The 14939-nt window shown below is 38.3% G+C and overlaps 1 long non-coding RNA gene across 1 annotated transcript; it reads right to left on the reverse strand.

Annotated features, from left to right (window-relative positions):
* Positions 1 to 1363: 1363 nt before the first annotated feature.
* LOC127526069 (uncharacterized) lies at positions 1364 to 14014 on the reverse strand. The gene is made up of 2 exons (XR_007933689.1): positions 13972 to 14014; positions 1364 to 2276 (listed from the first exon to the last, which is right to left on the reverse strand). It is a non-coding gene; the product is annotated as an uncharacterized LOC127526069 (long non-coding RNA).
* Between the last annotated feature and the right edge of the window lie 925 nt (positions 14015 to 14939).

Here is a 14939-nt window from a genome sequence, read left to right on the forward strand (position 1 = left end):
AAACTTGGCAAGGTAATTTGCCATGCCTAGCACTGTCTCCAGTTCTGCCCGATTCTTTGGTGGCTTCATCATCTTGATAGCAGAGATTTTCACTGGGTCTGGTTTGACGCCTTCAGCTGAGAGGCGATGACCAAAGTAGCTGACCTCAGTGGCTCCAATGGTGAGTTTCTCAGCATTGAGACGGACTCCTTTATCCCGTGAACGTTGTAGCATGGCACAGAGGTTCTGGTCATGCTCTTCTCGGGTTGCGCCATAGATGAGGATGTCGTCCACGATGGCAACCACTCCGTTGAGGCCTTGATATGTCTCGTCTATTTTCCTCTGAAATTCATCCTTGGCAGAGATGAGGCCAAACGGTAAGCGCAGGAAATGATAGCGTCCAAACGGGGTGTTAGATGTTGTCAGCAGAGAAAATTCTTCCATGAGCTTTATAGCCCAGTATCCAAAACGGGCATCTACTACGCTGAAGTAGCGTGCTCCTGTCAGCTGTGGCATGATGTCCTCTAGTGTTGGTAGAGGGTAGTGGGGCCGTTTAATAGCTTTGTTCAAGTCTCTAGGGTCAAGACAAACTCTGAGCTTGCCTGTTCTTGGTTTTTCAACGACCACCAATGCATTCACCCATGCAGTTGGTTCTGTCACCTTGCAAATAATTCCTGATTTCTCCATATTCAGCAGCTCTTCCTTTAGTTGACTTCGCAAGGCAAGGGGAATCCTTCTTGGTGGGTACACTACTGGAACTGCTGCAGTGTCAAGGTGAATACTACACTCCCCAGGGAACAGACCAATGTCCTTAAAAATGTCAGCAAACTCTTCTTTTATGGACTGTATGTCAGCTGCTGAGGTCACTGCTAGGATTAGCTTAATCAAATCTAAATCTAGGCATGCCTTTAGCACTAACATTGGAGGTGCCTATGTCTCTATAACATAGAAATCCAAAACCAAACTGCGCTCCTTGTATTTACAATGCAGCGTACATGTACCTCTTACTATAAGCTGCTCTCCTCCATACCCTGTCAGCTTGCGCACAGTGGGCTGTAGTTTGCATTCACTCAGTAGACTATTGTACTCACTCACAGGAATTACATTAACTTGTGCACCAGTGTCTAATTTAAATTTAAGTTTTACACCTTGCTTTCCTATTGATATATCTGCAAAGGCTTGTTCAGCTTCAGATGGTTGTTCCATTCTTACTGCATCAATAAACAGCTCTTCTTCCTCTTTATCTGAGACATCACACACTGAATGCATGGGTTTACCTTTCCCAGTCCTGCAAACTTTAGCGAAGTGGTTCAATTTACCACATTTTTTACACTATCTTCCTTTAGCTGGAAATTGACTTTTTCCACCATGTGCTTTGTTTCCGCAGTAGCTGCACTGCTGAGTATGCTTGTATGCGTCACTCGCTTCATATTCTTTTGCTGCCTTCTCAATTGTGTAATGCGTTTTTTGTGCAGCGCTCTTTGGAGCTCTTGCTTGTTGTCTGCGTACTGCGTTCACAGTTAGTTCACGTGAGCCACTCAGAGTGCCTGCATCGAAGGTTCTCAGCTGTGCTTGTGCTATCTCGTGCAATCTTGCAATGTCCACGGCTTTATTTAATGTTAGCTCAGACCCGGCACTTAAAAGTTTCTCTCGCACTTTCGCTGAGTTTGTGCCAAACACTATTCTATCCCTGACCATCTCATCTTGGTTTGTATATGCACAGTCCTTCACCAGCAATTTTAACTCCGTTACAAAGTGATCAAAAGTCTCGTTTATCCCCTGCGTCTTCTCATTAAACTTGTATCTCGCGAATATTGTATTCGTCTTAGGCATGACATATGCCTCAAAGCGGTCATAATAAGTTTTCAGCACCTTGGCTTCTTCCTGGGTGTGAGTTCATGTGTTGAAAATGTCTCTTCCTTTTCCCCCAGTCCACAGGAGCAGTTGGCTGCATTTCTCACTCTCGTCTTTGCTTCTAAACGGGCCAGAAAACATCAGCTCCACGTGCTGTCGGAACTTTTTCTATTCTCCAGGCAGGTTAAGAGAATCCCAGTCAATTTGTGGCGAGGGAACTCCAGCAAAATCCATGACTGTCCTCTATTCTGATACCATGTCTTGTTTTCACAAATAGTGAAAAATTAAATGATGGCAAGACTTTTTTTTAAGTATGCAAGGGAACTTTATTTATCACAGCTCTTACATCCACGGCATTCATGCTGTAAAATAACTCTAACACAGAAAACATCGAGGTCCGTTTTTCTGGTACCTTCCTGATGACATAGGTGCCTAAATCATGCCTGATAATAATAATAATAATACATACATAATTCACCAGCCTCCTCACTCACTCACTCACTCACTCACTCACTCACTCACTCACTCACTCACTCACTCACTCACGTCCATCCGAAGCCGAATGCGCAGTTGCCTTCTGCGCAGCTGCCCGAAAAACCTTACGAGACCGAAATCCAACCCCAACATCGCGACAGGCGGCGGATTTAGCCTACGCATTTCGGGATTATTATTCTGAAAACCCAAATCCTTCCGCCCAGGCGTAGGATATTAGCTCCGATCACAGCCAACCCTAATACTCAAAATAATACATAACAACATATTATTATTAAGTACTTTCAGTGGCAGGAACGACTCCACAGCCATCACGATCATTACACTACCGTCTTCCGCAGATGTTGATGTGTGGGAAGCGAGGTACACATTCTAAGCCGCATACAAATCTCCACAGGTGGTGCGATACGCATTGTCATGCGCTGCTGCTGAGATCTGAGTAAAATAAAACGCTGCTGGCCTATTCGCACCAAGTACTGAATGTTCACCACACCATCTGGAATGATTTTAATGCCCCTTGCATCCTCGCCCTTTCAACACTGCTTATTCTCTCAACTTCGTACCAACGGCTGCAAAAATTCAAACAGAAAGGCGACTTCAATTAAAGCTCTAGAGGCCTGAAAGGCAATTTCGACTACAGCTCAAGGCCTAATTACACATTCTGATTCAATTACGCATTCATTCAATACACCTATATCGGAGTCTTGAAAATATTACATGGAGAAATGTGGCTTTAACTAGATCTGCCAAAGGGAGAAGGGTCCAGCTGCAGGTCGCAGACTTGGCCTTCCACGCCCCTGGCCTTCCACGCCTCCTGCCTTCCACAGTCCGCCCCACAACTGTCTATAGTCCGTAGAAAGAGAAGAAGAGCTGCTGTACAGTTTTTCCAATTCGAAAAAGAAAAGGAGCTGAAAACGTTTTCGGTCCGTGTACTTTTTGGTATGTGAAATTTCATTTTAGAAGCAAAAATGAAAAAACAAAAATGAAAGGAATTTTCAGATTTTGATTTTTGATTAAAGAATGAAATGATGGAAAATAAGGTATTTTTTAATTCTGTGGTAGCAAATAACAGTGATAAACTTAAAATTACACATACTTTTCTCGATTTATTTGTGATTCAAATAATGAAAGTGTAATAGCTCAAAAACAACAAAACAGACGCATTTTCATTGTCTGAAACCGGAGGTACTTCTTCTTCTGTGCGATTTTTGATGCCATGTACGAACAGTCCTCCTCCTCACAACACATCGACCGACGACCTTGAAGTTACACTACATGGCATCAGTAGAGGATGGATCATTACATTGTTTTTCGGAACAGTAAAAGAGTGACACTCCGGGACGAGGACATAACTGCAGAAAAACTGAGTCGCATCTTTCAGGTAAAAATACAAGCTTTGCAAACTTTGCTTAATTGATGTGGCAGTTCTTTTATGAACATTATTGTTATTACTTACTGTGAAACAGCTAACATTTGGCGATTTCATTTACTAACACTAAGTCAGGCAATTTTTATAGTGCTAGCATTCTGAATGGTTGCTCATTGACTTTTACCGGCTACTATAGCGAGTAATCGTTTCGAGTATTAACAGTGCGCACAAGTGTAACACGTTAGGAGAGCAACGTGATTTACAGAAAGTTTTCTTAACATGTGCTACACTTGTCAATGATCAACCATTCACACATTTACACACATTCAAAATGCTAGCACGACAAAATTTGCCAGGCTTAGTGTTAGTAAATGAAATCACCAAATGTTAGCTGTTTCATAGTAAGTAACAACAACAACGTTCATAAAAGAACTGCTACATCAATGAAGCAAAGTTTGCAAAGCTTGTATTTTTACCTGAAAGATGCGACTGTTTTTCTACAGTCATGTCCTCGTCCCGGAGTGAACATTGAAATGTTCTTTTAATTCTGAAAAACAACATAATGGTCCATCCCCTGCTGATGCCATGCAGTGAAACTTCAAGGCCGTCGGTCGATGAGTTGTGAGGAGAACTGTTCGCACGTGTCATCAAAAATCGCGCAGAAGAAGAAGTACCTCTGGTGCCAGACAACGAAAATGCGTCTGTTTTGTTGTTTTTGAGCTATTACACTTTCATTATTTGAATCACATATGAATCCAGAAAAGTATGTGTAATTTTAAGTTTATGACTGCTATTTGTTACCACAGAATTAAAAAATACCTTATTTTCCATCATTTTATTCTTTAATCAAAAATCAAAATCTGAAAATTCCTTTCATTTTCGTTTTTTCGTTTTTGCTTCTAAAATGAAATTTCAAATACCAAAAAGTACACGGACCGTTTTCCCACATGGAACAATGGCACAACAGAACCAGGTATGGACTCACAGAATAAAAAGCTCAGTATATTTAAAGAAACTTTAGATCCATTAAACAAAACTAATGAGATGTACGATTATATACAGTATAGCGAATCCAAGTGTTCTCTGTTTATCGTCATTACTGACATATCCTATTTTTAAGCATATCGTTTTAATTATTTTTTACCTCTTGTATTGTTTCTTTTTAATATTTGCCGTATTATTTCATCTATATTAACTTTTTCACTTATTTATGAGATGCTATGTAGAGAATCTGCAATGTTAGTGTACAATATGAAAGGTATTTATGTTTATCGTCGTCATTAACGTATGTTAAATATCTTATCTTAACTTAGTTAAGTTAGCTATTTATAAAAGCACGTTAGTGCTTTCTGCCAAATTAGTATTACATATTATTTTTGTCTTGATTTCCACAGTCACATTTCACCATAAAGGCAGAGAATATAAAAACAACTTTGATAACATTGATTAAATATCCAAATGAATCCAAGTGCCCTCTTTGTAAAAAGCACAGAGACTACAGCATCCTGCTACGTCACCTTCAGAGTCATGAAGGCCACATTGTCAAGTATGCAGGTAGTATATATACAGGGTATGCTAAGAGTGTGTGCTTGCAAACAATACTGACGTTTAGATTTCTGAACTGGAACTTTTTTTAAATACAGGTTAAAAAGCTGAGCATTTTCCGTTGTTTGGCAGGTTTTACTATTTACAGATGTAACACAGGGTGTGTCCCAAGTGGCCAATTCCATTGTTGTTTTTGTTTAAAAGTCATTGTCAACAGTTTATTGTATGTCAGTATTTAATATTTTTCTTTGATTAAATTTTTTTACCCCTTGTATTAGGGCCTCCCTAGTGTGTGCTTGGTGTGTGTGCGCCCTGCGGTGGGCTGGGATTGGCTCCAGCAGACCCCCGTGACCCTGTAGTTAGGATATATAGCGGGTTGGATAATGGATGGATGGATGTATTAGGGCCTTCCAAGCCAAATGAATAGCCATGGCTGCGGAATTTCCATGTTGATGGTATGACCATTTCATATTGTAACTATCATTTTTTGTATGTCTGTATTTAATGTTGTGTCCAGGTTTCCAAAGGACCATTTTGTGGTGTCTCTGTATTTCATCCTCGAGGCCCCCTTCAATTTTAATGAGTTGTGTCTCAACTTTAGTCCTCTCTTCTTTCATTGTAGTATTTGTAGAGGGAGGATTATATCTGGTTGCTGGTTCCGATTTTTGTCACCTTCTACAATTTGTGTTGGATATTTGTGTCATGAGAAGCATATTGTTAAAAAACGCTTCTTTGACTCATCAGCAGATTTAAAACTTTAAAACATTCTAACCAATAAGTCCGTTTGTAGTGCCAACTATAATAGCGAGGAGAATGTAAATAGTAAGGTGGAAAGATTTAATACTAAAGTGAGGGCTGCTGTTGACTTAGTTGCACCTGAAAAGACAGTTAAAAAATCTTCTAGCATTGTTATACCATGGAAGACCCAAAGAGTGTCTGATTTAAAGAGAACATGCCGTAGAGCTGAGCGTAAATGGAGGAAAACTAAACTAACTATTGACTATGAAATATTAAAAGTTAAAATAACAGAATACAATAACACAGTCCGTCTTGAGAGGTGCTGCTATTTCTCTAAGATTATAAATAACAATGCTAGTAATCCCAGAGTCTTATTTTCGACAATTGATCATCTGTTAAACCCAGGTAACTCAAAGGAATGCCTCCTAAGTACTTCCAGTAAAACCTGTGAGGCTATCGCTGTATTTTTCAATCAAAAAATTAATGATATTAGAAATAACATAGTATATCTCCCCAACACTAAGGATCCTCCTAAACCCCAGTACCCCATAATAAACAAATTAAAGTCTTTCACTAGGATAGATTTACCTGATTTACATAAAATAATTTCTCAAATGAAACCCTCCACCTGTGCCCTTGACCCAATACCAACAAAATTTTTCAAAGAAGTATCGGGCGTGCTTATTGATAATGTTCTTGACATAGTAAATTCGTCATTAGATACGGGGGTCTTCCCAGACTGTCTTAAGACTGCGGTAGTTAAACCCCTACTTAAGAAAAATAATCTCGATCCCTCTGCTCTTGAAAATTATAGACCCATCTCTAACCTGCCTTTCTTAAGTAAAATTCTACAGAAGGCAGTCATTATACAGTTAAATGAGCACCTCAATAAACCTGCTGTTCTTGATAAATTTCAGTCAGGTTTTAGAACAAATCACAGCACAGAAACTGCACTCATTAAAGTAGTAAATGACTTGCGGTTAAATGCAGACAGAGGCCATTTATCTGTTCTCATCCTCTTAGATCTGAGTGCCGCATTTGACACCATTGATCATAATATTCTTAAGAATCGCCTTAGTCAATGGGTGGGCCTCTCTGGCAGTGTCTTAAATTGGTTTGAATCCTACCTGGTAGGGAGAAAATTCTTTGTTAGTTGTGGTAATTATAACTCAAAGACACATGATATTCTATATGGTGTTCCACAAGGCTCTATCCTGGGTCCGCTGCTCTTCTCAATCTACATGCTTCCATTAGGTCAGATTATCTCAGGGCACAACGTGAGCTACCACAGCTATGCTGATGACACACAGCTGTATTTATCAATATCACCTGATGACCCCAAATCTCTTGATTCGCTAACACAATGTCTAACCTGTATCTCAGAATGGATGAATAGTAACTTTCTCAAATTAAATAAAGAAAAAACCGAAATCTTAGTGATTGGCAATAATGGATACAATGAGGCTATTAGAAATAAACTGGATGCATTAGGATTAAAAGTCAAATCGGAGGTAAAAAGCTTAGGGGTAACCGTTGATTGTAATCTGAATTTTAAATCGCATATTAATCAGATCACTAGGACAGCATTTTTTCACCTAAGAAACATAGCAAAAGTTAGACCTCTTATATCATTGAAAGATGCAGAGAAATTAGTTCATGCATTTGTTTTCAGTCGGCTAGATTACTGTAACGCACTTCTCTCAGGACTACCCAAAAAAGACATCAATCGTTTGCAACTAGTGCAGAATGCAGCTGCTAGAATCCTTACCAGGAAAAGAAAATCCGAACACATTTCTCTAGTTTTGATGTCACTACACTGGTTACCTGTGTCATTCAGAATTGACTTTAAAATTCTGCTTATGGTTTATAAAGCTTTAAATAATCTCGCCCCGGCTTATATATCGGAATGTCTGACACCTTATATTCCAAATCGTAACCTCAGATCCTCAACTGAGTGTCTCCTTAGAATTCCAAGAGCAAAACTTAAAAGAAGTGGTGAGGCGGCCTTCTGCTGTTATGCACCTAAAATCTGGAATAGCCTGCCAGTAGGAATTCGCCAGGCTAATACAGTGGAGCACTTTAAAAAACTACTGAAAACACATTATTTTAACATGGCCTTCTCATAACTTCACTGTAATTTAATCCTGATACTCTGTATATACAATTCATTATAATAACTATTCATTCAAAATCTGTACTAACCCCTACTGTCTCTTCTGTTTCCTTTTCCGGTGTCCTGTTGGTGGTGGTGTGCGCCACCACCATCTACCCAAAGCACCATGATGTTCCAACAATGATGGATGGATTAAAAGCCAGAAGTCTGTATGACCATCAGCATCAAGTGACTCAGTGAAAAACCTGAACTACAAAGAGGACTATTTCATTTATGTTAGGTAGAATGCCCAGAGGGGACTGGGCGGTCTTGTGGCCTGGAACCCCTACAGATTTTATTTTTTTCTCCAGCCTTCTGGAGTTTTTTTTTGTTTTTTCTGTCCACCCTGGCCATCGGACCTTACTCCTTTCTATGTTAACTAATGTTGTCTTATTTTATTTTAATTTCTTATTTTGTCTTTTATTTTTCTTCTCTTCATTATGTAAAGCACTTTGAGCTACTTTTTGTATGAAAATGTGCTATATAAATAAATGTTGTTGTTGTTATGTTTAACTTATTTTATTATATTTGTTTTTTTTTTAATTTCAACATACTGTCCATAGTGGTTTTGAAGTTCCAGAAACGCCTACCTTTCAAAATCCAGATCATTTAAATGTATGTTTATAATGGTTTGCATAAATATTTTTGTAACATTAAACTCCTTTTAACAACGTGACTCTGCTCAGTCCTCTTTAGAATGACATGCTGGCTTTGTGGAAGAGCTGGTGTAGAATGTTACTTGAGAACTCCAGCACCAAGGGGTAAATGAAATTTAAATTTCCTTTAATAACTCTAATTTAGTTCTGCAGCAATATGGCAAATATACTTAGCCATATTGTAAATCAAAGACGAATAGTCCAAATGTTTACCATTATAAACTTAGTGCTTCTTTTTGAAATCATGAAGTAACTGCTCACATCAGACTGAGCGAGCAAACGCCTTTCTAAATGAAGGCCAAGAACCATACAAAAAATTAGAAGGTACAGAAACAACGAACAGCCAGGACAGGGTCATTTTTTGTGCTTATTCTTTTGGTTCTTTTTAACATTTCCTTAGGTAAATATTATTTTCTATGTTTTTGGGTTTAGACTTTATTGAGCCATTAATGAGAAGACAGAGTAAAGACTTGGCACTACATCTGAAATGAACAAATGTCTTGCTATTCTGTTCCATAGCACTGCATTCTGCAGATTTCAGATTTTTTCTTTTAGAAGAAACGTCAGCGTACCTTCTCCAACATCCAGCACAGGGCACTGATGAGCAGGTACAGACACATCATTTTATAAACTTCCATAAGAAAGATAAATTACAATTTGTTGATGCTGGCTTACAATGCCTGTGGTATAGTGAATAAAATGTATAAAAAGACTTAATGCTTGTCTCAGATGCCGACTGTTAATCGTTAAGCAGTAGGAGTCAAAGCCCAAAAGACTAAAAACCTGTTTTATATCTTCTGACAAACTGTAGTACTAGTACAACTCTTAAAGGCCTTAAAACATTTGAAATGCATTGTGTGCTGTATTAATAATAGTGTATTGTAAATAACATTGAAGACTTGTAGAATCTGTGATCGAAAGCAGTAATGTTAATAATGTATAATAAATTAAATTTACTGTACATTATTTTTTTTACTTTCCTTACATTCCTTGTAAATGTGGAGGAAAAGGCTATGAGCTTCATGATGACCATTTAAAGAATTTTCTTTCTTTCTTTTTTAATATAATGTATTACAGCAGGATGGAATCCTTCAGCATTTCACCGAGGCACAGAAGTGGTGTGCTGAGAACATTTCTGTGTTCAGAGGGCGAATCTCACTCCCTGCATTACTGTCAATGGACAAAGACGACACTGAGGAGGCCCTTCAGAAATTTGATTTGCTATCTGAATTTCCAGAAGAAGAGGAGAGGGAATATGTCTTTAGACATATTTTTTTCACATATGGAAGACATGCATCTGTTTTTAGATTAACGTGAGAGGAAAAAGGAAAATGACTGAGTTTTGTGAGAAAATGTAACAAACATACATGTCCCTCATTGTTTAGTTACAACCTACAATTCTTGTTCCATATTTTATATATTCTTTAACTTTTTTGTAATAAATGTTGCAAACCAACTTCATCTTTACAGTCCATTGTCTTAGTGTTATGTATTAAAATAATGTTTTATAAAGCAGGGCAAGGCAATATTTATTTATAAACCACATTTACAACAGCAGCCAGAACTGAACCAAAATGCTGTACAAGAAAGGGTAAAAGAAGCAGTTCAAATATACCGTATGTACACATCACAAAACTGCAAGAATAACTAGCCATTACATAAAAGATAAACTTACAATACCCATATATACATATTTATAATCCTGAATGTACGTGAGCCAAAATATACAAAAAATGTCAACCTCTTGGAGGGTCAAATGGCAGCAAGAACAAATAAGACTTTAATGATGACTTAAAAATGGCCTGTGATGGAGCAGACCTAATATAATAAGGAGAGCCATTCCAGAGAAAAGGAGCAGCCACCACAAACACCCGATTCCTCCTTTGCTTCAGCCTCGACCTCTGCACAACTAAGAGCATCGGGCTAGTAGACCACAGGGATCTTGTTGGTATATACAAGTGAAGAGATTCCAAGAGGCGAGATGGGGCTGATCCACTCAAACATTTGAAAACAAGAAACAGAATTTTAAAATCAATTCTGAAATGGACCAGAAGCCAGTGAAGTGAGGTCAGTATTGGTGAAATATGGCCACACTTACGAGAGCCTTCAATAAGCGAACAGCAAAGTTGTGGAATAGTTGTAGGCGTCGTAACAGGGCTTGACCAATACCTACATACAAAGAACTGCAATAGTCCAAACGAGATGCTGTAAAAGCTTGGATGGCCTTTTCAAGATCACAGAAAGAAAGAAAAGCCTTTACCTTAAAGTCTCAGCTGGAAAAAGCTTCATTAAACTTCACAATTTATCTGTCTGTCGAGTTTGAATGAGCTGTCACAGATCACACCTGGGCTAACTGAAGCTTTATGATACATATGGAAAGAGGTCCAAGAGCAATATCAGAGACACTCAAACTTTCTTAACTCTTGAACACCATGATCACAGTTTTATTATCATTTAGTTTAAGAAGATGCATTGCCATCCAGGTTTTAATATCATTCAAGCACACATGGAGAGTCTGTATTTTCTCGCCTTGATTTTAGTGGCAAATATATTTAAGTGTCATCAGTATAGAGAAGCCATACTTGTTAACAATGGAGCCTATAAGGTAACATGCCTATCAAAAAGATAGCTGGTCCAAGGATGGAACCCCACAAGTAAGAGGAGCTACAGAGGATGAGAACTCACCCAAATGAATAGAAACGCTCCTATTTCTTAGATAAGATTTAAACCATTTCAGGGCATTACCTTGGATGACTACATACTGTTCAAGGCAGGATATAAGAATCATAAGATCCACAGCATCAAAAGCTGAGGTAAGATCTAGCAGTACAAGAATGGCAGAATCTCCAGGATTAGTAATTGGGAAGAGGTCACTGTTAACCTTTAACAAGGATGTTTCAGTGCTGCAAGAACATCTGTATCTGGATTGGAATTTTTCCAGAATACTATTTTCATCTAGAAATGTTTGAGGTAGGACAACTTTTTCAAAGACTTTAGATAAAAAAGGCAGTTTAGAAATTGGCCTGAAATTTGACACATTAGAGGGTCCTTATTTTGTTTTTTATAATACGTTTCTGCACCACAGCGTGTTTCAAGGCAGCAGGAACACAACCAGAAATCAAGCTAGCATTTATTAAGGTAACAATACGTGGTCTGACAGAATCAAAAAAACCATTAACTAATCAAGAGGGGACACTGACCAGGGGGCACTTTGTAGGATTCAGGCGTTACACCAAATCAGACAACAGAGACGATGACACACACAGGCACAAAGTGGTCAAAGACAGCTGAACACACTATGGGAAGAATCCTGAGCAGACAGTGACACCGATGACCTAATAACGGTAATCTTATTTACAAAAAAGTACATCTCCGTTTGGAGAGTAAGTTGGGGTATGCAACAAATGACAAATTCCTAATACAAGAAATGGTATATGGCGATTAAATGATTTAAAATCACTAAAAAATTGATTTGTAATTATTGTATCGACCTAAACGAAACATTTTTAAAGTTAAGTTTAAAATCTGTTAGTTCAGTTCCAAAATAAATAAAAACGACGGTTTATGGAAGTGCAACTTTCAATAATGCAAATGTTTGCATTTCTTTAGAAAAACAAACGATATAATATCTATTAAGCAATTTGAGAGATTGCTTCACTTTTTTTGATAAGTACATATTTATTAGTTAGGGTCCCAGGGAGAACAATTATGCATTAAAATTAAAAACCAGGTAAACATTTGAACTGCGGTGGGTTGGCACCCTGCCCGGGATTGTTTCCTGCCTTGTGCCCTGTGTTGGCTGGGATTGGCTCCAGCAGACCCCCGTGACCCTGTGTTTGGATTCAGCGGGATGGAAAATGGATGGATGGATGGATAAACATTTGAAAGTTTAATAACTCCACTTGAAATTTATCAACATTATAGCAGCAGCAAAGAACAAAATTAAGAAAACACAATTCAAGACAAACAATGGAAATGAAGGTATGAACTGTATTAGTAAGCTGGATCATTTAAAAAATTGTTCAATATAAACAATTTTAAAAGTTTCTTTTGAACTCGAAAGTTTAGACCTTTATTTTCATGCCTGTTGATTGCTTTGTTGTGTTATTGATCATCATTTATTTTGTAATATAATAAATTAATGTCATTAACGGAATTTTCCTTTATTGAACGAGGTTCCATAAATAATGTCAGACATGCCGTTTAGTACAAAAGTACCATAAAAATAATTTCAAATATTTTGAATGATAGAATTCACTATAATAGCAGTTAGAGCATCCACATTCAAATTTAGTATGGGGTTTCCTTAATCTAAAAATATGTTATGCCCTCTTTCTTTTAACTATCGAATCCTGACTCATAAATTATAAAACTGTTTTTTAAGTAAACACGACAGTAATACCATAAAGAGAAACTCGGATTCTTGCCTCGTGATTACAGGAAGTCATATTAATATCGTCTTTTAGGGTTACATGGTAAATCAACGTTACTAGTTTTTCAACGAAAGCGATGTTACAGAGGACGGACGCGAATGCTGGGGGCGTGGTGTGGAAGGCAGGAGGCGCGGAAGGCCGGGGGCGTGGAAGGCCGAGTCTGCGACCTGCAGCCGGATACAATTGGCCAAAGGACACATTGTTTTCATACCGAGAATTGACTTGGCACCTTCAAATGTGGATCTCCCTTTTGTCTTGCGAAGACGACAATTCCCTGTCAAACTAGCATTCGCCATGACTATAAACAAGTCACAAGGACAAACATTTGACATGGTAGGAATATTACTTGACAAACCCGTTTTCAGCCATGGTCAATTGTATGTGGCTTTTTCAAGAGTCAGAAGGGTGAGTGATGTGAAGGTGCAAGTTAAAGATGGGCCACATCAAGGGAAATTACTACCAAACAGTGAGAGTGTCTTCACAAAAAATGTAGTCTACAGAGAGATTTTACAACTTTAGTTGCATACTGACAGGACATACAAACAAAAAACATTGTCATAGATAGCATGTATTTTTTAAGTGTACAGTATTTTTTGCCGTGATAAAGTCATACATATCCCAAACCTCTTAGTTAATTATCATTACATCACTTTCTTATTTATTTCTTACTTATCATTTGTTCTTCATACACTGCTGACACAAACTTGTGCCAGTTTCATCTTACGTTGTCAAAACGGGCTTTTTGTCTAGTACATAATAATAATACATTTCAATGACATATAAATATTACAGTGATATAATATGATATAAAAGTTGTAGTGTTGGAGAACATTCCTTATTCACTGAAGAGGTGTAAGTACAGTGATCCCTCCTCGATCGCGGGGGTTGAGTTCCAGAACCCCCTGCGAAAGGTGAAAATCTGCGAAGTAGAAACCATATGTTTACTGTATATGGTTATTTTTATATTGTCACGCTTGGGTCACAGATTTGCACAGAAACACAGGAAGTTGTTGAGAGACAGGAACTTTATTCAAACACTGCAAACAAACATTTGTCTCTTTTTCAAAAGTTTAAATGTGCTCCATGACAAGAAAGAGATGACAGTTCTGTCTCACAATTAAAAGAATGCAAACATATCTTCCTCTTCAAAGGAGTGCGCATCAGGAGCAGAGAATGTCAGAGAGAGAGAGAGAGAGAAAAAAGCAAACAATCAAAAATCAATAGGGCTGTTTGGGCTTTTAAGTATGAATGTCAGAGAGAGAGACAAAGCAGCTGCAAGGAAGCCCAGCAAGTAAGGGAGCAATGTGAAGGTAGTCTTTCAGCATTTTTTAGACGAGCATCCGTATCCTCTAGGGGTGCGAACAGCCCCCCTGCTCACACCCCGTAGGTCAGGAGCAGAGAATGTCAGAGCAAGAGAAAGAAAAGCAAAAAATCAAAAATCAATAGTTGCTGTTTGAGCTTTTAAGTATGTGAAGCACCATGCGGGAAGCATATCGCGCAACAAAGCAACCACAAGTAAGCCCAGCGAGGAAGGGAGCAATGTGAAGGTAGTTTTTCAGCATTTTTTGAGGAGCGGCCGTATCCTCTAGGGGTGCGAACAGCCCCCGTGCTCACAATATATTTGAGGAGTTTTATTTAATACCTAATATGTGCTCTGATTGGGTAGCTTCTCAGCCATCTGCCAATAGCGTCCCTTGTATGAAATCAACTGGGCAAACCAA

The sequence above is a fragment of the Erpetoichthys calabaricus genome, chromosome 16 (genome assembly GCF_900747795.2).
Source record: "Erpetoichthys calabaricus chromosome 16, fErpCal1.3, whole genome shotgun sequence".
Taxonomy (NCBI): Eukaryota; Metazoa; Chordata; class Cladistia; order Polypteriformes; family Polypteridae; genus Erpetoichthys; species Erpetoichthys calabaricus.